This window comes from Nerophis ophidion, linkage group LG01 (genome assembly GCF_033978795.1).
Source record: "Nerophis ophidion isolate RoL-2023_Sa linkage group LG01, RoL_Noph_v1.0, whole genome shotgun sequence".
NCBI classification, from domain to species: domain Eukaryota; kingdom Metazoa; phylum Chordata; class Actinopteri; order Syngnathiformes; family Syngnathidae; genus Nerophis; species Nerophis ophidion.
In genome coordinates this window covers 42,700,718-42,727,153 of record NC_084611.1, presented here as the reverse complement: position 1 = coordinate 42,727,153, position 26,436 = coordinate 42,700,718, and the positions used below count along the sequence as shown (strand labels likewise).

Genomic DNA, 26,436 nt, shown 5'->3' with positions numbered 1-26,436 from the left:
GTCCAATCCATAGTGGGGCCAGCAGGAGACCATCCCGAGCGGAGACAGGTCAGCAGCGCAGAGACGTCCCCAACCGTTGACATTTAGATTCGTCCGTCTATTGGCAAATACCCTCTATTCAGTCTTGAATACCATACATGTTGGGTTTGTTCTTGTAAGTACGAAAACAACAACGAAGTCAACTGTAGCTCACGTTTATACAAAAAAATCTGTCGTATTTACAAAAAAACTTGGTGATGCAAGTATTTGTTTCTGCAAGCACTTGGTTTTTTATCATTACAAGCAAAAACAAGTTCTAGGAATTATGCAATAGTGACTTTTTAGTGACGTCATGTGTTTCCCTACAGCAAATCAAATCAAACTTTATTAAGTGCATTTCATGCATAAAAAAATGCAACACAAAGTGCTTTACAGACTTAAAAACAATGCCCCGATGACCAACATCCCCTATCATCAATAACACACATGCACAGATGAGTACAGAGGAGTCAGGTGAAAAAACACTATCCCAAGAGTTGTCTGCACCAGGAGGTCGTAAGACCAAGGCCACCAGGACGCTGTCACAAAGTACCCCCACACCATGGCCGACAATCCTCGATGCAAAGGGCTTCCTCTGGGTCACCGTATTTGAGAGAAATATATCGTTTACCTCACTAGTTTGCTCAATTTTTGAGAAAAGAGGAGCTCAAATGCTCCATTTTTGAAGCTCAAGCTTGGCTTTGCCTCTTTAGATGAACTATAATAAAAATCTGCCCGTCAGCTACAAACCCGAGAGATGTAAAATATATAATTTTGTTTTTCTTCACGGAACATGCTAAGAGTGTAATGTTATCGGTTGATATCGGAATCAGTAATTAAGATTTGGGCAATATCAGACTATCGGATATACCGTATTTCCTTGAATTGCCGCCGGGAATATAGTATGCGCCTGCCTCGAACTATTGCCGGGTCAAACTCGTTTCGCAAATTAATTAGCGCATGCTTAGCATTACCGCCGGCTCAGGATTAACGCCGGGTCAAATTCGTTTCGCAAAATAATTAGCATATGCCTAGAATTTCCGCCAGGTCAAACTCTTCACGTCACGAGTGACACTTCACCTGTCATCATTTTCAAAATGGAGGAGGCTGATTTCAATCATTTGAAATCGCATAAAGGGAAGAAGATTAAGAGCTATTCATTAGGATTTAAGGTCCAAACTATTGAAAATGCTAAATAGAACAGTAAGCAGCTATGTTTTATTAATATACCGTAGCTGCGTGTGTCAAATATGAGTCATTAAATAACTCCCGCCTCCTGGTGGTAGAGGGCGCTAGTGATCTTTCTTGCGACTACTCGGCTGCAGAAGAAGTGACAACGAGCAGCAAGAGTGAACAGCGATCGTTTATTTTTTCCTCTGGCTTACACTTTTAACATGGAGGATTACATATCTAAAATAAAACAGTTTTCTAAACTGTAATTTCAATCGAAGCAGGGGGTAATAAAGGAAGATCTCCATCGAGACAGAGAGACTTTTAAAACTGAAGAAAAATAAGGAAGACTTCTATAAACAAGTTATCGATGCTTTTGATCAGAAGGAGCTGCGCATGGACTTCATTTATAAGTAAAAGTAAGACCATCAGTTTTTTTTTAATTAAATGTGCTTTTCATGATGGTATCCTTACATCACACTCAAATTTATAAGCGCAGGCCTAAATTTACCGCATGACTTTGGTAAGCGCCGGAGTGAGAAGAGGTTTTAAAATAATTAGCGCATGCTTGCCTTTACCGCATACCATTGGTAAACGCCGGAGTGAGAAGAGGTTTTAAATTAATTAGCGCCCCGGCGGCAATTCAAGGAAATACGGTAGGCAAAAAAGCCATTATTGGACATCTCTAATTGCTAGCGCCCATTGCATAAATATTATAAAATAAAAATCGAAAAAAACTTTGCTAAATGGATGATGCTCACAACACGTGACTCTCCTATCGCCTTCTTGGACCATTTACATCTTCTCAAGGCTTCCTTCAAGGCCTACTGAAACCCACTACTACCGACCACGCAGTCTGATAGTTTATATATCATTGATGAAATTCTAACATTGCAACACATGCCAATCCGGCCTTTTTAGTTTACTAAATTGCAATTTTAAATTTCGCGCCAAAATATCCTGCTGAAACGTCTTGGTATGACGTCTTGGTTGTAGAGGACATTTTGTTCCAGCACCGTTCCCAGCTATAAGTCGTCTGTTTTCATTGCATCATTCCACAGGATTCTGGACATCTGTGTTGCTGAATCTTTTGCAATTTGTTCAATAATTAATGGAGACGTCAAAGAAGAAAGCTGTGGGTGGGAAGCGGTGTATTGCGGCCGCCTTTAGCAACACAAACACAGCCGGTGTTTCATTGTTTACATTCCCAAAAGATGACAGTGAAGCTTTACTATGGAAAAGAGCGGTCAAGCGAACACGGTTGGATTGGACCACACACACAAAGTACAGTGTATTATGCAGCGATCATTTCAAAAGATCGTGTTTCGAAGAGGGTCCCTTGCGAAGGGCACAGATGGGCATCGCCACCACCCGTCGACTGGTGCTGAAGAAAGGTGCGGGGCCGACCTTCAGGTTGTACAGGTACGACCATATAATCTCACTAAAACACTAGTAACGCAATAAAGAGAAAAGGGATTTTCCAGAATTATCCTAGTAAATTTGTCTAATAACATCTGAATCGCTCCCACTGTATAGTCTTTTTTTTTTTTCTAGTCCTTCACTCTCACTTTCCTGATCCACAAATCTTTCATCCCCGCTTAAATTAATGGGGAAATCGTCGCTTTCTCGGTCTGAATCTCTCTCGCTGCTGGTGGCCATGATTGTAAACAATGTTCAGATGTGAGGAGCTACACAACCCATGTCGTCACGCGCACATCATCTGTTACTTCCGGTACAGGCAATGCTTTTTTATCAGCGACCAAAAGTTGCGAACTTTATCGTCGATGTTCTCTACTAAATCCTTTCAGCAAAAATATGGCAATATCGCGAAATGATCAAGTATGACACATAGAATGGACCTGCTATCCCTGTTTGAATAAGAAAATCTCATTTCAGTAGGCCTTTAATTAATAATTGAAAAAAAAAGGTGGCAAAGACCCCGGCTGGCTCGAGCCATCAGTGTTCCCGGGAAGCGCTGCTGACATACCGGAGAGACTCACACGGCCCAAGGAGAAATTCATTACCACCACCCTGCACCTTGGCCAGGTACGGGACGTCTCAGGAAGGGGACAAAGCTGAAACAGAGACTTCTTTGTCTCGAAAAGCATGGCGACCAGCATCCCACCTCCAGCCCCAGAGGCCTGTCATCGCCCGCCACAGAGGCTTCCATTCACCCTCCAGCAGACAAAGACAAGAATTACACAGCAGCCGTCGTCCGAGGCATTCCAAGAATCCAAAGTTATCAAAGAACAATATCGTTTTAGGCTTCCAAGCCGTTGCTCGGGAGGCATGTGCATGCTGTAGGGCCAAGTGGACACATCGCTAACAAACATGCCCGCATAATGCTTCCGCCAGGACGCCTGAGCATGCAAGACAAGGGAAAAGTGCCTGAAAGGCGTACGTGCCGCTTCTAATTTTCAAAACAATGTCGTCCCTTGCAGCTGTGAGGAGTCTCTGCTCCTTAAAAGGTTGGGCGTGTCCACGCGACGACTAATGGATCCAAAACCAGCGCATCGTCCCCCGCAGCTGTTTGCAGCCAAGCCTTTCATAACGCGACTTCCAGTACAGTATGTCTTCTCACCAAACAATACAGTAGCACAGGGGTCACCAACCTTTTTGAAACCAAGAGCTACTTCTTGGGTACTGATTAATGCGAAGGGCTACCAGTTTGATACACACTTAAATAAATTGCCAGAAATAGCCAATTTACTCAATTTACCTTTAATAAATAAACCTATATATATATAAAAAAATGTGTATTTCTGTCTGTCATTCCGTCGTACATTTTTTTTCCTTTTACGGAAGGTTTTTTGTCGAGAATAAATGACGAAAAAACACTTAATTGAATGGTTTAAAAGAGGAAGAAACACGAAAAAAATAAGGATTAAATTTTGAAACATAGTTCATCTTCAATTTTGACTCTTTAAAATTCAAAATTCAACCGAAAAAAAATGAATAGAAAAACTAGCTAATTGGAATCTTTTTGAAAAAATTAAAAAAAGAATTTATGGAACATCATTAGTAATTTTTCCTGATTAAGATTAATTTTAGAATTTTGATGACATGTTTTAAATAAGTTAAAATCCAATCTGCACTTTGTTAGAATATATAACAAATTGGACCTAGCTATGTTTCTAACAAAGACAAATCATTATTTCTTCTAGATTTTCCAGGACAAAAATTTTAAAAGAAATTCAAAAGACATTGAAATAAGATTTAAGTTTGATTCTACAGATTTTTTAAATTTGCCCGAATAATTTTTTAAAATTTTAATCATAATAAGTTTGAAGAAATATTTCACAAATATTGTTCGTCGAAAAAACAGAAGCTAAAATTAATAATTAAATTAAAATGTATTTATTATTCTTTATAATAAAAAAAATTTTTTTACTGTCTATCTGTGTTGGCCCTGCGATGAGGTGGCGACTTGTCCAGGGTGTACCCCGCCTTCCGCCCGATTGTAGCTGAGATAGGCGCCAGCGCCCCCCGCGACCCCAAAAGGGAATAAGCGGTAGAAAATGGATGGATGGATGGATACTTGAACATTGATTTAAATTGTCAGGAAAGAAGAGGAAGGAATTTAAAAGGTAAAAAGGTATATGTGTTTAAAAATCTTAAAATCATCTTTAAGGTTTTTTTTTTTTCCTAAAATTGTCTTTTTGAAAGATAGAAGAAGCAAAGTAAAAAAATAAATGATTTTATTTAAACAAGTGAAGACCAAGTCTTAAAAATATTTTCTTGGATTTTCAAATTCTATTTGAGTTTTGTCCCTCTTAGAACTAAAAATGTCGAGCAAAGCGAGACCAGCTTGTTAGTAAATAAATACAATCTTAAAAATAGAGGGAGCTCACCGGTAAGTGCTGCTATTTGAGCTTTTTTTAGAACAGGCCAGCGGGCGACTCATCTGGTCCTTACGGGCTACCTGGTGCCCGCGGGCACAGCATTGGTGACCCCTGCTGTAGCATATTTTAGAGTAGTCAGTGTACAGCTCGTGTTGCAGGTGAGATCGACTATCCACTGGAAATGAGTCAACACGTACTCACCACTGTCTAAATAGCTGGCAACACAAGTTAGCAGCAAGATAATTATGCCTTGCCCACAGTCAAGCGTTGCGGTGGAGGGCTGCATGAGTGCTGGTGTCACTGGGGAGCAGTGGTTCAATGTGGGGAAACAAATTCCAACACAACAAAAATTGTTTCTTGCCTACTTATCAAGCATGGCGGCGGTAGTGTTAGGTTAGAGGGCTGCACGAGTGCTGCCGTCACTGGAGAGGAACGGTTCACTGATGGAAAACATGAATTCCGACACAGGTGAGTGACGGCGTCGCATTCTTTGGCTGCATGAGTGCTTAAGAGGAATTAATTGAGGGGAACCCCGATTTCCAATACAAGTGAGCGGCAAGAAAATTGTGTTTTGAGTACAGTCAAGCTTGGTTGGTGTTGGTCGCATCGCAGTCTGGGGCTATACGAATGCTGCCGTCACTGGGGAGCTGTGGTTTGTTGTCGGGAGACATGAATTCCAGCACAAGTGAGTACAAAAATATTCACGTCGTGCCTACAGTTAAGAATGGTGGTGGGGAGCAGTGGTTCAATGAGGGGAAAGAAATTCCAAAACAACTGAGTAGCAAGGTAGTTGTCTCTTGCCTACTATCAAGCACGACAGCGATAGCGTCAGGTTACAGGGCTGCACGAGTGCTGCCGTCACTGGAGAGGAGCGGTTCAATGAGGGGCAACATGAATTCAACACAAGTGGCAAGATTATTTTGTGTCAGGCCTAAAAACAAGCATGGTGGCGGTAGCGTCACGTTATGGGGCTTGCGATTTTTGGCTGCACGAGTGCTGCCGTCACTGGGGAGATGCGATTTACCGTCAGGAAACAAGTATTCCAGCACAAGTGAGTACCAAAATAATCGCGTCGTGGTTACAGTCAAGCATGGTGTTGGTGGGGTCCCCCGTATGTGGCTGCACGAGTGCTGCTGTCATTATGGAGCTGCTGTTCATTGAGGGGAAACATAAATTCCAGCACAAGTCAATAGAAAGATAATATTGTCTTGCCTATAGTCAAGCATTGCAGTGATAGTGTCGTGTTTGTTGGCTGCACGAGTGCTGCGGTCACAGGGGACCAGAAGTTAATTGAGTCACTGGGGAGCTGTGATTTACTGTTATCCAGCACAAGTGAGTACCAAGATAAGTGTGTCTTGTCTACAGTCAAGAGTGGCGGTGGTAGCGCTGTGGTCTGAGGATGCACGAGTGCTGCCATTACCAGGGAGCGTAAATTAGTTGAGGCAAAAGATGAATTCCAATATAAGGGAGTGGTAAGTCAATTGTGTCTCGAGTACAGTCAAGCCTGGTTGGTGGAGGTAGCTTCGCTGTCTGGGGTTGCACGAGTGCTGCTATCATTGAGAGGAAAGATGAATTCCAACATGTGTGTAATCAGACACTGTACATACCGTATTGCCTTGAATTGCCGCCGGGCATATACTATGCGCCTGCCTAGAATTACTGCTGGGTCAAACTCGTTTCGCAAAATAATTAGCGCATGCTTAGCATTACCGCCGGCTCAGGATTAACACCGGGTCAAACTCGTTTTGCAAAATATTATTTTTATTAGCGCATGTTTACAATTTCCGCCGGGTCAAACCCGTTTCGCAAAATAATTAGCATGTGCCTAGAATTTTCGCCGGGTCAAACTCGTCACGTCACGATTGACACTTCACCTGTCATCATTTTCAAAATGGAGGAGGCTGATTTCAATAATTTCAAATTGTATAAAGGGAAGAAGATTAAGAGCTATTCAGTAGGATTTAAAGTCCAAGCTATTGAATATGCTAAAAAGAACAGTAAGCAACTATGTTTTATTAATATACCGTAACTGCGTGTGTCAAATATGAGTCATTAAATGACTCCTGCCTCCTGGTGGTAGAGGGCGCTAGAGATCCTTCTTCGACTACTCGGCTGCAGAAGAAGTGACAACAAGCAGCAAGAGTGAGCAGCAATTGTTTATTTTTTCCTCTCGCTTGCACTTTTAACATGGAGAGATCTAAAATAAAACAGTTTTCTAAACTGGACTTTCAATCTAAGCAGGAGGTAATAAATCAAGATCTCCATTGAGACAGAGAGACTTTTAAAACTGAAGAAAGATAAGGAAGACTTCTATAAACAAATTATCGATGCTTTTGATCAGAAAGAGCTGCGCATGGACTTCATTTATAAGTAAAGGTAAGACCATAATAATGTTTTTTTATTTTGTATTAAATAAATGGGTTGTACTTGTATAGCGCTTTTCTACCTTCAAGGTACTCAAAGCGCTTTGACACTACTTCCACATTTACCCATTCACACACACATTCACACACTGATGGAGGGAGCTGCCATGCAAGGCGCCAACCAGCACCCATCAGGAGCAAGGGTGAAGTGTCTTGCTCAGGACACAACGGACGTGACGAGGTTGGTACTAGGTGGGAATTGAACCAGGGACGCTCGGGTTGCGCACGGCCACTCTTCCACTGCGCCACGCCGTCCCAAATGTGCTTTTCATGATGGTATCCTTACATCACACTCAAATTTTTAAGCGCAGGCCTAAATTTACCGCATGCATTTGGTAAGCGCCGGAGTGAGAAGAGGTTTTAAAATAATTAGCGCCCCGGCGGCAATTCAAGGAAATACGGTATGTTACTTTCTGATTAGGAGTGAACACTATGAGACAAACGGAAAGGTTCCGTCCTTTCCCAGGAACCCTGAAGGCGTCTTCAGCCTCACCAAATCCTCTGGCGGCCTTCCTCCCGGCGTGAATGTAAATAAACGAGAGCTGTTGACGTGGGCTGGGAGTGGAGGGGACAGGTGCCACCACCCACCTCCCCTCTCGGGACGTATGCATCCCACGGCGGTGTCCCCTTTCAAAGATGGACGCCAAAACCAGTTGGTCTGGCGAGTGCACGCACCCCACTGACCCCCACCCCCAAAAGCGTCTTTCGAGACAGTCCGAGCTTCCTGCTTCCCCAACTAAAAGTGAGGTCATGAAAAAGCCACGTAAGCAGGGTCGATTAGCGAGGACTGAAGTCACTTTGGATGCCAAGCCCCCCCGCTGGCCGCCAGTCAAAGCAAAGTGTCCCGCTAATCCAGCAGTTGTCTGTCCAGCCTGAAAGTCACCTTTCAGTCTGCCACTGGTGTCAGGAATCCACAGGCTCTTCGCATACCGGCCGGCCGGATATCCTCTCGTTAAAGAGGACCCTCTAAGCCAGGAGGGGAGGGGGTGGACATTTGTTGGCTGGCTGAGAGGAGGACGAGGACGAGAGGGGGAGAGGATAACATGAGTGACAAAACTAGCGTGCCGTTACCTTATACAGCTTTGAGTCGCTGTCCTGGCTGCTGCACACAATATGGCTAATGTCATTTTTTTAATGTGAGACGACTCCCCTTAAACACTGCGGGAAAAAAAAGGCAGTACATTTTATGGTGAAAAATGGCAGCTCAGTTGCCAGACTTTTACTGTAAAATTAACACTGGTATCGTTTTTTCCATTTACAGCACGGGTGTTTAAACTTTTTGACTCGGAGGCCGCATTTGCGTAAAACTTTTTTGGCCGTGTGCCGAAAGCCGACTGACTGCATGTAAAGTAACAATATACTGTATACATATATACATTCATATATCCACACACACACACACACACACACACACACACACACACACACACACACACACACACACACACACACACACACATATATATACACATATATATATAAATATATATATATATATATATAAACATATATATATATATACACACACACACGTATATATATATGTATATATATACAAACACATACATATATATACACACACACGTGTGTGTGTGTATATATATATATATATAAACATACATATATACACATATATTCATATATACACACATATATATACAGTAGGGCTGGGCGATATTGCCTCTTTTTAATATCGGGATATTTTTAGGCCATATCGCGATATATATTACGATATTTTGCCTTGGCCTTGAATGAACACTTGATGCATATAATCACAGCAGTATGATGATTCTATGTGTCTACATTAAAACATTCTTCTTCATAGGGACGGCGTGGCACAGTGGAAGAGTGGCCGTGCGCAACCCGAGGGTCACTGGTTCAAATCCCACCTGGAACCAACCTCGTCACGTCCGTTGTGTCCTGAGCAAGACACTTCACCCTTGCTCCTGATGGGTGCTGATTGGCGCCTTGCATGGCAGCTCCCTCCATCAGTGTGTGAATGTGTGTGTGAATGGGTAAATGTGGAAGTAGTGTCAAAGCGCTTTGAGTACCTTGAAGGTAGAAAAGCGCTATACAAGTACAACCCATTTATCATTTATCATTTATACTGCATTCATATATGCTACTTTTAAACTTTCATGAAGAGAGGTAAATCACAATAACGTCAATTGACCAAAAGTTTATTTATTAAAGTTATTAAGCAATGGCACAAACATTAAAGTCATTTCCAAAACATAAAGTGCAAGATTGTCAGAGACATTTTAAGTGTCAAATAAAAATGAGCTGCATAATAAGAAATCAAATAGTATTCGTCCTTCACTATGTGGTAGGTTACTACGGTTATAAAATTATCTTCATTCTCTAGCGAGTGACTTTTCAAATGATGCTACATATTAGCAGTAATGCTACTTTTTATAGCAACGCTTGTACCCCATGCTTGACTTATTACAATTGTCTGTTCGACATATTCCCACTTGAAGCCGAACAACCGCCAGACGATGGAAACCCTGCTGTTTTTATTGGGCTACGATAGCAGCTAACATAGCCCAGTCTGCTACGTCTCTGCTCTTTGAGGGCGGACACCTATATGACGTATGTAAGAATGTGCGCCTGCTTGTCTGTGAGAAGGAAAGACAGGAAAGAGCGATAAGAGCCTGAAGTGTACACCCGCAGCTGAAAGCAACTGCGTGAGACCGTATACTTGAATATTACGATATAGTCATTTACTATATCGCACAGAGACAAACCTGCAATATATCGTATATATCGCTATATCACCCAGCCCTAATATACACATATACATATATATGTATGTATATACACACACACACACATATATATATAAATATATATATATATATGTATATATATACACATGTATGTATACACACACATACATATACACATATATATTTCTAAATTATAAATATAAATTATAATATATATATATATATACATACATACAGTGGGGCAAGAAAGTATTTAGTCAGCCACCGATTGTGCAAGTTCTCCCACTTAAAATGATGACAGGGGTCTGTAATTTTCCCCATAGGTACACTTCAACTGTGAGAGACAGAATTTGAAAAAAAAAAAAATCCAGGAATTCACATTGTAGGAATTTTAAAGAATTTATTTGTAAATTATGGTGGAAAATAAGTATTTGGTCAATAACAAAAATTCAACTCAATACTTTGTAATAAAAACTTTGTTGGCAATAACAGAGGTCAAACGATTACTATAGGTCTTTACCATGTTTGCACACACAGTAGCTGGTATTTTGGCCCATTCCTCCATGCAGATCTTCTCGAGAGCATTGATGTTTTGGGGCTGTTCAACTCCCTCCACAGATTTTCTATGGGGTTGAGGTCTGGAGACTGGCTAGGCCATTCCAGGACTTTCAAATGCTTCTTACGGAGCCACTCCTTCGTTTCCCGGGTGGTGTGTTTGGGATCATTGTCATGCTGGAAGACCCAGCCATGTTTCATCTTCAAAGCTCTCACTGATGGGAGGAGGTTTTGGCTCAAAATCTCACGATACATGGCCCCATTCATTCTTTTCTTAACACGGATTAATCGTCCTGTCCCCTTAGCAGAGAAACAGCCCCAAAGCATGATGTTTCTACCCCCATGCTTCACAGTAGGTGTGGTGTTCTTGGGATGCAACTCAGTATTCTTCTTCCTCCAAACACCACGAGTTGAGTTTATACCAAAAAGTTCTATTTTGACCACATGACATTCTCCCAATCCTCTACTGTATCATCCATGTGCTCTCTGGCAAACTTCAGACGGGCCTGGACATGCACTGGCTTAAGCAGGGGGCACATCTGGCACTGCAGGATTTGATTCCCTGTTGGCGTAGTGTGTTACTGATGGTAACCTTTGTTACTTTGGTCCCAGCTCTCTGCAGGTCATTCACCAGGTTCTCATGATCATTTTGACCCCAAGGGATGAGATTTTGTGTGGAGCCCCAGATCGAGGGAGATTATCAGTTGTCTTGCATGTCTTCAATTTTCTGATGATTGCTCCCACAGTTGATTTTTTTAACTCCAAGCTGCTTACCTATTGTAGATTCACTCTTCCGAATCTGGTGCAGGTCTACAATTCTATTCCTGGTGACCTTCGGCAGGTCTTTGGTCTTGGCCATAGTGGAGTTTGGAGTCTGACTGTTTGAGGCTGTGGACAGGTGTCTTTTATACAGATAACGAGTTCAAAGGTAACAAGTGGAGGACAAAAGAACTTCTTAAAGAAGAAGTTACAGGTCTGTGAGAGCCAGAGATCTTCCTTGTTTGAAGTGACCAAATACTTATTTTCCCCCATAATTTACAAACAAATTATTTAAAATTCCTACAATGTTAATTTCTGGATTGTTTTCACATTCTGTCTCTCACAGTTGAAGTGTACCTATGATGAAAATTACAGACCTCTGTCATCTTTTTAAGTAGGAGAACTTGCACAATCGGTGGCTGACTAAATACTTCTTTGCCCCACTGTATATATACACACATCCTTATATAAATATATATACATTTGTATATATATATATATATATATATATATACACACAAATATATATATACATATATATATACATATATGCATGTATATATATACATACACACACACACACACACACACAGACACGATTGTCACACACACACAAGGTATGGCGAAATTATACTCTGCATTTAACCGAAATTATTCTCTGTATTTGACCCATCACCCTTGATCACCTCCTGGGGGATGAGGGGAGCAGTGAGCAGCAGGTGTGGCTGCGCCCGGGAATCATTTTTGATGATTCAACCCCCATTTCTAACCTTTGATGCTGAGTGCCAAGCAGGGAGGTAATGGGTCCAAGTCTTTGGTATGACTCGGCCGGGGTTAGAACTCACAAACTACCCACCTCAGGGCGGAAACGCTAACCACTAGGCGCCTCTATATATATATATATATATATATATATATATATATATATATATATACACATATTTATATTATATAGACATATTTATATATTTTCGAAGGTATATACCTCAGAGTCATAGACGTTGGTACTTGATGCATTCTAACTAATATTATTTTGACCTGACACTATCTGGCTACAGTGCCAACTGTTAATATTTCAGTTTAGCTTGGGTTTTTCACCATTCACACACAATCTTTTATGAAGTTGTATCTTTGTTTGATTATAATCATTCAATAACGATCATCATCAGCGATGGTAGACCAATACTGTCCCTATAACTACTTGGTTTTTGGATAATTGAATTTCCAAAATCGGCCAAAACTAATCAAAGGTATTCAAACAAAAGTAGAATTTGTGTTTATTACATTTGAACAGAAGTGTAGATAGAACTGTGTTATGTTAGGACTTCTTACTACTGCATTGAATTGATTAATGTGGACCCCGACTTTAACAAGTTGAAAAACTTATTCGGGTGTTACCATTTAGTGGTCAATTGTACGGAATATGTACTGTACTGTGCAATCTACTAATAAAAGTTTCAATCAATCAATCACATTTTGTTGTAGGAAAATGAGTAAGGCTTCCTCTTATAAATAAAATGAGTTAAAGCCAATCTATATAACCATCAAAACAAATGTGACTCACCAGTGCAGCAACGTGTTAAACGCTCAAATGTTTATCAGACACAAAAACAAAGGAGCATCAACGTCTTTGCGGCACAGCCAAAGTCGTCTATTTCCGCTATTTACCACCCGGCTAAGCTAACGTACCAAAGCTAAGCCCCGCAAACCTTGCGACTTTCCAGAGAACAAAAAGGAAGCTTTTCTAAAAACTCCCCCACTTCTTCTGGGAGCTATATTTGAGCATTATCTCCAGCGTTTAATCTGCGACGTGCAAATGAAAGATTCCTTCTGCCCGTTTGATCTTTTTGTACGCGAGCGAGAGACGCTTCAAAGCGGCCGCAATCCAAATGTCACATTCCTGGCCGTGTTTACTTCCAGATGCTTGCGGGATGCCTGTCACCCTCGGGGTGACAATTTGGCCGTGTCACATGCCTGTGGGATGCAGATGGAAGCAAAGCAAAGGGCTGCCTTGGCCCGTCTTTTTCCGTCCGTCCTTACCCGTATTCCAGGGGTGTCCAAAGTGTGGCCCGGGGCCATTTGCGGCCCGCAGCTAATGTTTTACCGGCACCGCAGCACATCAGTCTAAAAATACTAAAAAATATATTTTTTTTTTAAACATTAAAAAGTGGAATAAAACAGCAAATAGGTGAAATGCAACGAGAGAAAGTTGCATTGTTGACTCTAATAACACCATTTTCTAAATAATTTCTCAAAAAATAATAAGGAATAAAAATCAATGTTGCAATACATTATTAAATGATTTAAGGACAAAAAGGACATAAATACAACAAACATAAAAACATGAAAATTAGAAAAAAAAATCCATACTAATTATATACTAATACTAATGATACTAATTATCCCATTGATTGTTATTAAAAATATACTAAACCAATTACAATATATATTATCTGAAGCTGATATAGAGATTTAAGTGTTGAATGAAAAATAAAAAATAAAATAAAAAAAGCATGACCTTTTTATGAGTGGGGCACTTCTGGATCCTTAAGAATTTTAGTGGAATTTAATAATTGTCTTTGCTAAAAAAAAAAAAAAAAAACTTTAATAAAAAAAATTAATTCAAATAAATGTTGCTATGAATTATTGACCTATTTTGGGATTCAATTACTTCCCATTAAATATTTCACTTTGAACATTTTTTGGGAAAATATTGTGTATTTTGCCTCAAAAAATAGCGTTTCGACAAAAAGCTCGTAATAAGTAAAACAAATAATGAAGTAGAACTGTGTAACTGTATTTATTAAACGGTTATAAGCAGGTGACTTTTCAAATGATGATACATATTAGCAGTAATGCTACCTTTGGTAGCAACGCTTGTGCCCCACACTTCACAAAATAAAGTTGTCTATTCGACATATTCCCGCTTGAAGCCTGTCCACCGCCAGACGATGGACCCCCTGCTGTTTTTCTTGGGAATTGATTCTTCCTTCATTGTTACAAGATTCGCACCTTCTTTCTCTCGTATTACCACTCGCACGGCTGCGCTAGCATCACAGCTAACGTTACCCATGCTGCTACCTCTCTGCTCCGTGAGGGCGTATACATATGTGACGTATGACGTGACAGTATGTGACGTATGTAAGAAGGTGCGCGCTTGTTTCACGTCTCTGTGAAAAGGAGGGACAAGAAAGAGTAATGTAATGCCCACAGCTAAAAGCAACTGCATGAGAACGTATACTTCAATATCACCATATAGTCATTTTCTATGTCGCACAGAGACAAACCCGCGATATATCCAGTATATCCATATATCGCCCAGCCCTACTACTAATACAAGTTTCAATCAATCAATCAAATCCAGAATCCCTTGCAGCACTAACTCTTCTGGGGTGCTACAATATACACCCCCCGCTACCACCTGTCATGTCTATTGATCATGTTTTTGTTTGGCCATGTGCTGTTTGACCTTTGGACTCTTTAAGTTCCTGTTTTTTTTCACTCCCTTGTTTTGTGGCCATGGTTGCAAATGTGTCCACCTGTCTCTGGTTAGTGCTCGCCCGCTCACCTACTTCCCGAGCACTAATCAGATGCAGTATTTAAGCTAGTCTTTGCCAGTCAGTCGCCCTGGCGTCATTGTGTTCGTTTCATGCTCTGTTCTTGCCACAGTAAGTCTTGCTTGTTTTTTGCAATGTCAAGTCAGTTATTTTGTTATTCAAACCACAGTTTATTGTGTTGTTTAGTTCATGTTTCATGTCCCAAGTTGTTTTTGCCTGCGCCGTGTGCGCGCCTTTTGTTTGTACCTTTTTTTAGTCAAGATTAAATCATGTTTTTACCTACACGAGTAGTCCATCCGCCTTCCTGGGAGAACGACCGCGCAGCAAGCTGCGACCCCCCCATCGTGACACTACCAAACCCCACTACCCCAACCCCGCCCAGCTCAACCCCCCATGCACTTTCTCTTGCTACTTCAAGGCTTGAATGTTTGATTCATTCATCATTGTTAGTTTATTTTCACATTTATTATTAGCCTGTGGAAAAAGTGTGTTTTGATATTTACCTCAGAAGGCTAAAATAGAAAAGAGGCATTCAATTTTTATTTTTATTTTATTTTATATGACATTAATATTTTTTTATTATTATTATTTGAAACTGGATTTTGCATGTCTCTATAAAGTTATATAAGCCTCGCTTGTTCAATATTCAATGAAAAACTTGTGTGGGTCCTTATTATAAGGTTAATTTCTTCAATCTTGGCCCGCGGCTTTGTTCAGTTCTACATTTTGGCCCACTCTGTATTTGAGTTTGACACCCCTGGGTTAGAGTGTGTGGATTGGACCCCAATACTCTATTGCAGAGGTCACCAACCTTTTTGAAACCAAGAGCTATTCTTGGGTACTGATTAATGCGAAGGGCTACCAGTTTGATACACATTTAAATAAATTTTATTTTTGTCCGTCATTCCGTCGTACATTTTTTTTCCTGTTACGGAAGGTTTTTTGTAGAGAACAAATTACGAAAAAAACACTTAATTGAACGGTTTAAAAGAGGGGAAAACACGAAAAAAATGAAAATTAAATTTTGAAACATAGTTTATCTTAAATTTCGACTGTTTAAAATTCAAAAAAAAGAAAGGAAAAACTAGCTAAATTGAATCTTTTTGAAAAAATTAAAAAAAGAATTTATGGAACATCATTAGTAATTTTTCCTGATTAAGATTAATTTTAGCATTTTGATGACATGTTTTGAATAAGTTAAAATCCAATCTGCACTATGTTAAATATTTAACAAATTGGACCAAGCTATATTTCTAACAAAGACAAATCATTATTTCTTCTCGATTTTCCAGAACAAAAATTTTAAAAGAAATTCAAAAGACTTTTAAATAAGATTTGAATTTGAATCTACAGATTTTCTAGATTTGCCAGAATAATTTTTTTGAATTTTAATCATAAATTTGAAGAAATATTTCTAAAATATTATTCGTTGAAAAAACAGAAGCTAAAATGAAGATTTAAATTAAAATGGATTTATTATTCTTTACAATAAAAAAAAAAATACTTGAACATTGATTTAAATTGTTAGGTAAAAAGAGGAAGGAATTTAAAAGGTTAAAAGGTATATGTGTTTAAAAATCCTAAAATCGTTTTTAAGGTTGTATTTTTTCTCTAAAATTGTCTTTCTGAAAGTTATAAGAAACAAAGTAAAAAAAATTAATGAATTTATTTAAAAAAGTGAAAACCAAGTCTTTAAAATATTTTCTTGGATTTTCAAATTCTATTTGAGTTTTGTCTCTCTTAGAATTAAAAATGTCGAGCAAAGCGAGACCAGCTTGCTAGTAAATAAATAAAATAAAAAAATAGAGGCAGCTCACTGGTAAGTGCTGCTATTTGAGCTATTTTTAGAACAGGTCAGCGGGCGACTCATCTGGTCCTTACGGGCGACCTGGTGCCTGCGGGCACCGCGTTGGTGACCCCTGCTCTATTGCAAGACCTCCCACACGTACTGCTGACAAATATTGGAATATGGAAAGGAAGAAGTGAACACAAAAGAGATGAAAGGCTCCTAAATATAAGCCCGATACAAAAGGATGCAGAGCGCGACCACGTATTGTCTTCCGTGGGCGTCCACACGCCACGAGCGGTCCCGTGACGTCCGTGGACAAACAGCACTCTGCTCTTTACAAAGGCTTTGTGCCGCGGACCCTGACTTCCCGGCCCGACCCGCAACGCTGGAGTTAAAAGGCCGACCTCTGCGTGAACCCGGGATAAATACGAGCGCAGCTGTTTACCGCTTATTTAACGGTGAGGACGGACGGACGGAGGCGCGATCACAAAGCGCGGGGCGGGGCCGGGCCCACGGCTTCAAACAGAGGCCAGCAAATAACCTTTGGTAGAGCGAATCAGCGGCGTCATGAGAACTGTCAATGAATTATCAGCCTGACCATCATGGCAGATTTTTTCAAAGCATTTCACACTATTATTGACTTCACACACATCTGTGGATTCCTCTCGGACATTGACGAGAACAAGTACCGTATTTCCTTGAATTGCCGCCGGGTATATAGTATGCACCTGCCTAGACTTACTGCCAAGTCAAACTCGTTTCGCAAAATAATTAGCGCATGCTTAGCATTACCGCCGGCTCAGGATTAACGCCGGGTCAAACTCGTTTCGCAAAATATTATTTTTATTAGCGCATGTCTAGAATTCCCGCCGGGTCAAACTCGTCAAGTCACGAGTGACACTTCACCTGTCATCATTTTCATCCATCCATCCATTTTCTACCGCTTATTCCCTTTTGGGGTTGCGGGGGGCGCTGGCGCCTATCTCAGCTACAATCATTTGAAATCGCATAAAGGGAAGAAGATTAAGAGCTATTCAGTAGGATTTAAGGTCCAAGCTATTGAATATACTAAAAAGATCAGTAAGTAGCTATGTTTTATTAATATACCGTAGCTGCGTGTGTCAAATATGAGTCATTAAAAGACTCCCGCCCCCTGGTGGTAGAGGGCGCTAGGGATCCTTCTTGCGACTACTCGGCTGCAGAAGAAGTGACAACAAGCAGCAAGAGTGAGCAGCGATCGTTTATTTTTTCCTCTCGCTTGCACTTTTAACATGGAGGATTACATATCGAAAATAAAACAGTTTTCTAAACTGGACTTTCAATCGAAGCAGGAGGTAATAAAGGAAGGTCTCCATCGAGACAGAGAGACTTTTATAACTGAAGAAAGATAAGGAAGACTTCTATAAACAAGTTATCGATGCTTTTGATCAGAAGGAGCTGCGCATGGACTTCATTTATAAGTAAAGGTAAGACCATAATAACGTTTTTTTTATTAAATGTGCTTTTCATGATGTATCCTTACATCACACTCAAATTTATGAGCGCAGGCCTAAATTTACCGCATGCCTTTGGTAAGCGCCGGAGTGAGAAGAGGTTTTAAAATAATTAGCGCATGCTTGCCTTTACCGCATGCCTTTGGTAAACGCCGGAGTGAGAAGAGGTTTTAAATTAATTAGCACCCCGGCGGCAATTCAAGGAAATACGGTATCTTTGATTATCTATGAAAAATTCATTCACAGAGTTTGGAAATCCCCGTTTTAGCGGATTAGCGTGCGAGAATCATCGGGTCAATGCCGGGAATCAAACATTTTTCTTAGGGTTTTGTGAAAAATTGCCACTATTGCTCAATGAATGATTACATTTTTTAATCACGATACCGTACTTTTCGGACTGTAAGTCGCAGTTTTTTTTCATAGTTTGGCCGGGGGTGCGACATATACTCCGGAGCGACTTATGTGTGAAATTAAATATAAATAAATACATAAATGGGTTGTACTTGTATAGCGCTTCAAGGTACTCAAAGCACTTTGACACTACTTCCACATTTACCCATTCACACCCTGATGGAGGGAGCTGCCACGCAAGGCGCTAACCAGCACCCATCAGGAGTAAGGGTGAAGTGTCTTGCTCAGGACACAACGGACGTGACGAGGTTGGTACCAGGTGGGGATTGAACCAGGGACCCTCGGGTTGCGCACAGCCACTCTGCCACTGCGCCACGCCGTCCCTAAATTATTAACACATTACCGTAAAATATCAAATAATAATTTTTATCTCATTCGCGGAAGAGACGAAGAAAATGTCAGCAATCGTCACACACACGTCAACCAATAAGAATTCGGCGGGGGAGGGTCATGGCAGAAGTGCATTGTGGGTCATGGAATGCTAACTGCTATATGCTATATGCTACTGCCGTAGCTATTAAAGTGGATCATTTCATCGTTGGCGGTAACTTATAAAAACTGAGAAGGGCTGAAGAAAAATGGCACCGAAAAGGTGCCAAACTCGTCACTCGTGACATGACGAGTTTGACCCAGCGGAAACTCTAGGCATATGCTAATTATTTGGCGAAACGAGTTCGACCCGGCGGAATTTCTAGACATGCGCTAATAAAAATAACATTTTGCGAAACGAGTTTGACCCGGCGTTAATCCTGAGCCGGCGGTAATGTTAAGCATGCGCTAATTAATTTGCGAAACGAGTTTGACCCGGTAGTAATTCTAGGCAGGCGCATAGTATATACCCGGCGGCAATTCAAGGAAATACGAGTATTACCAGAAATGATACCAAGTACAGTATCAGTGTAGGGTCAATACTACAGTGATTAGATTGATATTTTTTTCTTATCGTTTTTGCTTACAAACTAAGGAAGGCACTGAGTTCTTGTAAGTACTCCGTGATTGTGCGTTGCCGAACTCGTAAAACCAGCAATGACACGACGCGTCGCCATGCCCGTTAAAACAAAAGGGAGGGGGGGCAGTGGGGGGACCGGTACTTTTTAGAGGCGGTATAGTACCGAATATGATTAATTTTTTCCAGCTTTCGGACAAACACAGACCCGCCTCTCTACCTCTGCGCTAGTAAAACCCCTAAAGTCAGGAAATTGGTGGGTGGATTTGGTTCCGCCTTTCCAATCCTTTTTTCTGCGACACATTACCGGCGTAACTCAAATTCCAGATGCGGAATAACAGGTTTTTGGATTGGTCTGCACTCCGGTCCAGGTTTTGCGGGATCCGCGTTTGTTTGCACAGGCGTCGGCCCGCCTTGAGTACGACTCGGATACTTCCTGACATAACATCTCCAACTCGGTAAAAAGTTGGCGTTATTAATTGATCTCATGTGTCTACTCTTCACTAAATGCTGAATGGGAATTGCTATGATAGGCTGCGATGTATAAACTGCTTTTTTTCCCCAGCCTTCACCACGTCTACTTGGAAACTTGCTTTGTTTTGTGGCCGTCAGCCATCTTTCATGAAGGATTTTGTCAGCGCGAAGAAACACCTCCACCTTTATTTGTCCACAAGCTCGAGCTAGAAGGCCTGGCATTACATCATCACCGTCGGCATTACTTCGAAAGGGCTTTGAAGACTTTGGCCCCGCCCTCCCCTCCAACTGCCCTCCTCCGCCCTACGGCACCGTCTTTGATGTTAGCGCGTGGAGCAGCGCCGAGCGTCATGGCCTCCTCCCCGCCACGCCTGATCCTATCTGCTCAGGCGGCACATTCATGTGGTCTACAACCGCAGCACGGCTCCTGCCGGTTATTCACCCAGCCCGTGCGGGGGGGGGGGGGGGGGGGGGGGGCCGCCCGGTTCGGTGTTCAGGGGCTGGAGGAGACCGGAACCTGCGACGAGACCGGGGGGTGAATCAAATTAAGACAAGTGGTTTGAAGAGACTGCGATGAGGTGGCGACTTGTCCAGCGTGTACCCCGCCTTCCGCCTGATTGTAGCTGAAATAGGCACCAGGGCCCCCCGCGACCCCAAAGGGAATAAGCGGTAGGAAATGGATGGATGGATGGGTTCAAAGAGATGACAGCAGCATGTGCATACTGTACAGCAGGTGTCACCAACCTTTTTGAAACCAAGAGCTATTCTTGGGTACTGATTAATGCAAAGGGCTACCAGTTTGATACACACTTAAATACATTTTATTTCTGTCTGTCTGTCATTCCATCGTACATTTTTTTTTCCTTTTACGGAAGTTTTTTTGTAGAGAATAAATGCTGAAAAAAACACTTGATTGAACGGTTTAAAAGAGGATAAAACAGGGAAAAAATTAATATTTTGTTTTGAAACATAGTTTATCTTCAATTTCGACTCTTTAAAATTCAAAATTCTACTGAAAAAAAGAAGAGAAACACTAGCTGATTTGAATCTTTTTGAAAAAATGTAAAAAAAGAATTTATGGAACATCATTAGTAATTTTTCCTGATTAAGATTAATTTTAGAATTTTAATAACATGTTTTAAATAGGTTAAAATCCAATCTGCACTTTGTTAGAATATATAAAAAAATTGGACCGAGCTATATTTCCAACAAAGACAAATCATTATTTCTTCTAGATTTTCCAGAACATAAATTTTAAAAGAAATTCAAGACATTGAAATAAGATTTGAATTTGATTCTAGAGATTGGCCGGAAATAATTTTTTGGAATTTTAATCATGATAAGTTTGAAGAAATTTTTCACAAATATTCTTTGTCGAAAAAACAGAAGCTAAAATGAAGAATTCAATTTAAATTTATTTATTATTCTTTACAATAAAAAAAAAGAATTTATTCAAACAAGTCTTTAAAATATTTTCTTGGATTTTTTAATTCTATTTGAGTTTTGTCTCTCTTAGAATTAAATATGTTGAGCAAAGCGAGACCAGCCTGCTAGTAAATAAATAAAATTTAAAAAATAGAGGCAGCTCACTGGTAAGTGCTGCTACTTGAGCTATTTTTAGAACAGGCCAGCGGGCGATTCATCTGGTCCTTACGGGCGGCCTGGTGCCCGCGGGCACCGCGTTGGTGACCCCTGCTGTACAGTATGTATATTTAAACATAGGGGAGACCATTCTAAAAACAGATTTCTGTTTGGCGACAGAGGCAAGAAAAACCTCAAAGTGTTTGCTCGTGCAGGGTTGGCTTCATTAGCCTAGCAAGTCTAAAACGTTTGGATCAGTGTTTTTCCTGAGATATTATGTCTGGTGTGCCGTGGGAGATTTTCTAATTTCACCTATTTGAGTTAAAAGTATTTTTTGCAAACCAGTAATTATAGTCTGCCAACTACGTGATGTTGTTGAGTGTCGGTGCTGTCTAGAGATCTGCGGAATAACCATGTAATACTCTTCCATATCAGTAGGTGGCAGCCCGTAGCAAATTGCTTGGAAGATGTCAGAAACAGCAGGAGGCAGGGTGCAGGTAAAAAAGTGTCTAATGCTTAAACCAAAAATAAACAAAAGGTGAGAGTGACGCTTTGCTGGCATTGTGGTGCAGGTTTGTTCTCTCATGGGTGGAGTCGGAGATGGACACAGCGTGAAGGTAAGAAATTATGATTTATTATCACTAGCAAAAACAAACTAAGAACAGACTAGGAACAGGAAGCACTTGCACAAGGTACTAGCAACAAAACGAACAAAAAGTGCTAGCATGTGAGCTAGGACAAGCAACGGAATAGCGTGGAAGCTAAAGTACACAAAGTCTTTTACCACAAGCAGGGATAGCAACGTCACCTGTTGCATCAAATACAAACGAGAATCCGAGACCGAATGAAAAACAAGGGCGGGCTTACATAGAAGGGATAATCAAAAAGCAGGTGCGTGTGAAAAACAAAAGGCAGGTGACACAAATGGGTAACTATGGAAACTGAACAAAAAAGGGAGTGCCACCAGGAACTAAGGAAGTCAAATAACAAGACGAAATACAAAACAGAACCAAAACCAGAAAATGACATGATCCGAGCCGCGGATCATGACAGTGAGTGCCCCTTTAGAAAAGGCATTGAAGCTTAGGGAAGGCTATGCAGAACGAAACTACTACTGAACTGGCTACAAAGAAAAGAAAAATAGAATGCTGGACGACAGCAAAGACTTACTGCGTAGCAAAGACGACATCCACAATGTAGTGAAGTGAATTATATTTATATAGCACTTCTTCTCTAGTGACTCAAAGCACTTTACATCGTGAAAACCCAATATCTAAGTTACATTTAAACCAGCGTGGATGGCACTGGGAGCAGGTGGGTAAAGTGTCTTGCCCAAGGACACAACGGTAGTGATTAGGATGGCGAAAGCGGGCATCGAACCTGCAACCCTCAAGTTGCTGGCACAGCCACTCTACCAACCGAGCTATACCGTCATGTACATCCAAACATGACATGACAATCAACAATGTCCACACAAAGAAGGATAAAAACAACTGAAATCTTCTTGATTGCTAAAACAAAGTAGATGCGGGGAAAATCGCTCAAAGGAAAACATGAAACTACTACAGGAAAATACCAAAAAAAAGAGAAAAAGCCACCAAAATAGGAGCACAAGACAAGAACAAAACACTACACACAGGAAAACAGTGAAAAAGTGCAAATAAGTCAGGGTGTGATGTGACAGGTGGTGACAGTACACCTACTTTAAGACAAGAGCTATATTGATGAATGCTTGGTTATGCTTTAAAGTCATATCCAACAATTGCGACTTTTTACTGTCAACTGAGTTTCGTTTTTAATGATTTCTGCCGGTGGTGTGAATAAAATGCGCACTGGTTCAAAAAAGGTTGAAAAACAGTGTTCTAAAGGTCCCAAAAACTTGAGACCTGGCATTCCAGGCTCTAACTCCCAGACTCTGGAACAATTTGCACCAGTCTTTCTGGGATCTTGACTGTGTTTAAACTTTTAAGAAAAATTTGAAAACTTCTCTTTTTAGTAAAGCTTTTAGTTAATGCACCTTTTAAATATCATTTTGAATCCACTTTTTATCATTTTTATGATGTTGCCCTTGTTGTTTTAAATTGAATTGTTGTCTTACTTCACCTATGTTTTGTACAGCGCTTTGTGACTTTTTACTGTCAACTGAGTTTCGTTTTTAATGATTTCTGCCGGTGGTGTGCCTCTGCATTTTTTCAATGAATAAAATGCGCCCTGGTTCAAAAAAGGTTGAAAAACAGTGTTCTAAAGGTCCCAAAAACTTGAGACCTGGCATTCCACGCTCTAGCTCCCAGACTCTGGAACAATTTGCACCAGTCCTTCTGGGATCTTGACTGTGTTTAAACTTTTAAGAAACATTTGAAAACTTCTCTTTTTAGTAAAGCTTTTAGTTAATGCACCTTTTAATTATAATTTTGAATCCACTTTTTATCATTTTTATGATGTTGCCCTTGTTGTTTTAAATTGAATTGTTGTCTTACTTCACCTATGTTTTGTACAGCGCTTTGTGACTTTTTACTGTCAACTGAGTTTTTTTTTTTTTTTTAATGATTTCTGATACAAAAATGTGCCTTGGCTCAAAAAAGGTTGAAAAACACTGGTTTAGATAAGTCGTACTAGTGCTTATTTTTATGAAGCAGGAGTAAATTATTGTTAGCAATTAACTTTTCCCACAACCTGCCAAGCGCTTGCAGCATTAATAAGTACACAACTTAGCCTTTAGTGGCTTTTACAGAGAATTGGAAAACATTTTTGAGATTTTAGGTTTTTTTTGGAGCTGTTATGGGTATTTTTGATCGATTAAAAACAGATATTGGCTGAAATTGGAGCAAAGATCTGTCGAACACATATGCTGATTAATGCACAAAAGCCGATCTTCTCTGGCTGATACTTTTATTTATTTTTAGTACCCCCAGCTGATTGAGGCTAACCGTGTATCTGCATACACAGGGTGAAGCCGCTACCTCAGGTTACTAATCCTCCTCTGCAGCAAATAAACTGGAGGATGAGGGGTAAACGTGTTGCATACAGGGTAAGAGCATGTACAAAACCCAAAACCAGGGAAGTAGGCACGTTGTGTAAATGGTAAATAAAAAGAGAATACAATGATTTGCTAATCCTTTTCAACTTATAGTCAATTGAATAGACTGCAAAGACAAGATGCTTAATGTTCGAACAGTTAAACTTTACTATTTTTTGCAAATATTAGCTCATTTGAAATTTGATGCTAACTGTAACAGTTTTAAGTTGGAACAGTTGGAATCGGGTGAACGCTGTGAAAAGTAGAGGGCGCCAAAATCTGGAGAAGAAGAGGAAATAGAGGAATAATAACTAGATGAGGCAATTCCTGAAGGAATTGCATGTGAATGCTCCAATGGTGAAGTTGGACTGAAATCCTGGAATTTATTTAGAATTGTTAAAGTAGAGAACACAATTCCCAAAATGGCTAAATATTTTGAAGTTGGAACAATTTCAATCAGATGAAAAATGTGGGAGTTGTGGAACTTTTGAAGAATGTCCCATTGACTTCAATGGGAATTTCAAAAAAATGTGTGAATTACGCAAAAAGCGGAATTGTTTTGGAAATTGGTAAAAAACTTGAAAGGTCTAAATGAATTGAAATGATTGGTGTTGGAATTTTTCAAATCGGTGGCGAAATGATGAAGTAGAAACTTGTTGAATTGAGAAATGGTATTACGAAATTTCGGGGGAAACGGAAATTTTTCCAGTTCAAAACACAACTTTATTTTTTTCTAATTAAGAGGAATGTTTTGACGGTGGAACGGTTAAAATGCATTAAAAAATGTGAGAGGAGCATTCGCCAGAAAAAAATCATGGACATAGGGCTTTGGAAAACCAGGAATTCTGGAAAATCCTGGAATGTTTTTGAACTTTGAAAATGATTAGTTTGAATTTTCCAGAATGGTGGAATTTCAAACCAATTTAATGGTTTGAATTGGTTGAAAAATTTGGAAATGGTGGAAGTTTGAAAAATGGCCAATTCATTTTGAATGGGGAAAAATGACCCGGAAACCTGGAAATCTGGGAATTTTTGGAATTTTTCAAGGATTCCCGCGATTGCCGAATAGGCTGAACAGTTTGAATTTGGAACGGTTTGAATCGGGTAAAATGTGGAAGGTACAGTGCGCCAATATCTGATGAAGAAGAAGAAGAAATAGAGGAATAATAACTAGAAGAAGCAATTCTTGAAGGAATTGCGTGTGAATGCTCCAATGCTGAAGTTGAACTACAATCCGGGAATTTTTTTAAGAATTGTTGAAATAGGGAACATAACTCCCAAAAAGGAAGAATATTTTGAAATTGGAACAGTTTGAATCAGATGAAAATTGTGGGAATTTGGAACTTTGAAGAATGTCCCATTGACATGATTTCAATGGGAATTTCCCCAAAAATTGGGTATTTCAGGAAAAGCCGGATTTTTTTTTAAAATGGTAAAAAACTTGGATGGTTCAAATAAGTTGAAATGGTTGGTGTTGAAATTTTTCAAATTGGTGGAGAAATGTTGAAGTAGTAACATGTTGAATTGAGAAATGGTATTGCAGAATTCCTGGAATTTCAGTAGAACCCAGAATTTTTCCAGTTCAAAAAACAGCTTTGTTTTTTGTCTTAATTAAGAGGAATTTTTTGACGGTGGAACGGTTAAAGTGGGTTGAAAAATGTGGGAGGAGTATT

General features: G+C 40.2%; 1 protein-coding gene across 3 annotated transcripts in view; it reads right to left on the bottom strand.

Moving 5' to 3' along the window:
• znrf3 (zinc and ring finger 3) overlaps positions 1-26,436 on the bottom strand; it is a 158,737-nt gene that overhangs the window by 106,330 nt on the left and 25,971 nt on the right. The window contains exon 1 of one of the 3 annotated variants that reach the window (XM_061903948.1): positions 13,061-13,442. The exons of the other annotated variants lie outside the window; for them this stretch is intronic. The gene's annotated coding sequence lies outside the window, so the exon portion shown is untranslated. Of the gene's footprint in view, positions 1-13,060; positions 13,443-26,436 lie in introns of those variants that run through there. 3 annotated transcript variants of the gene reach the window in all.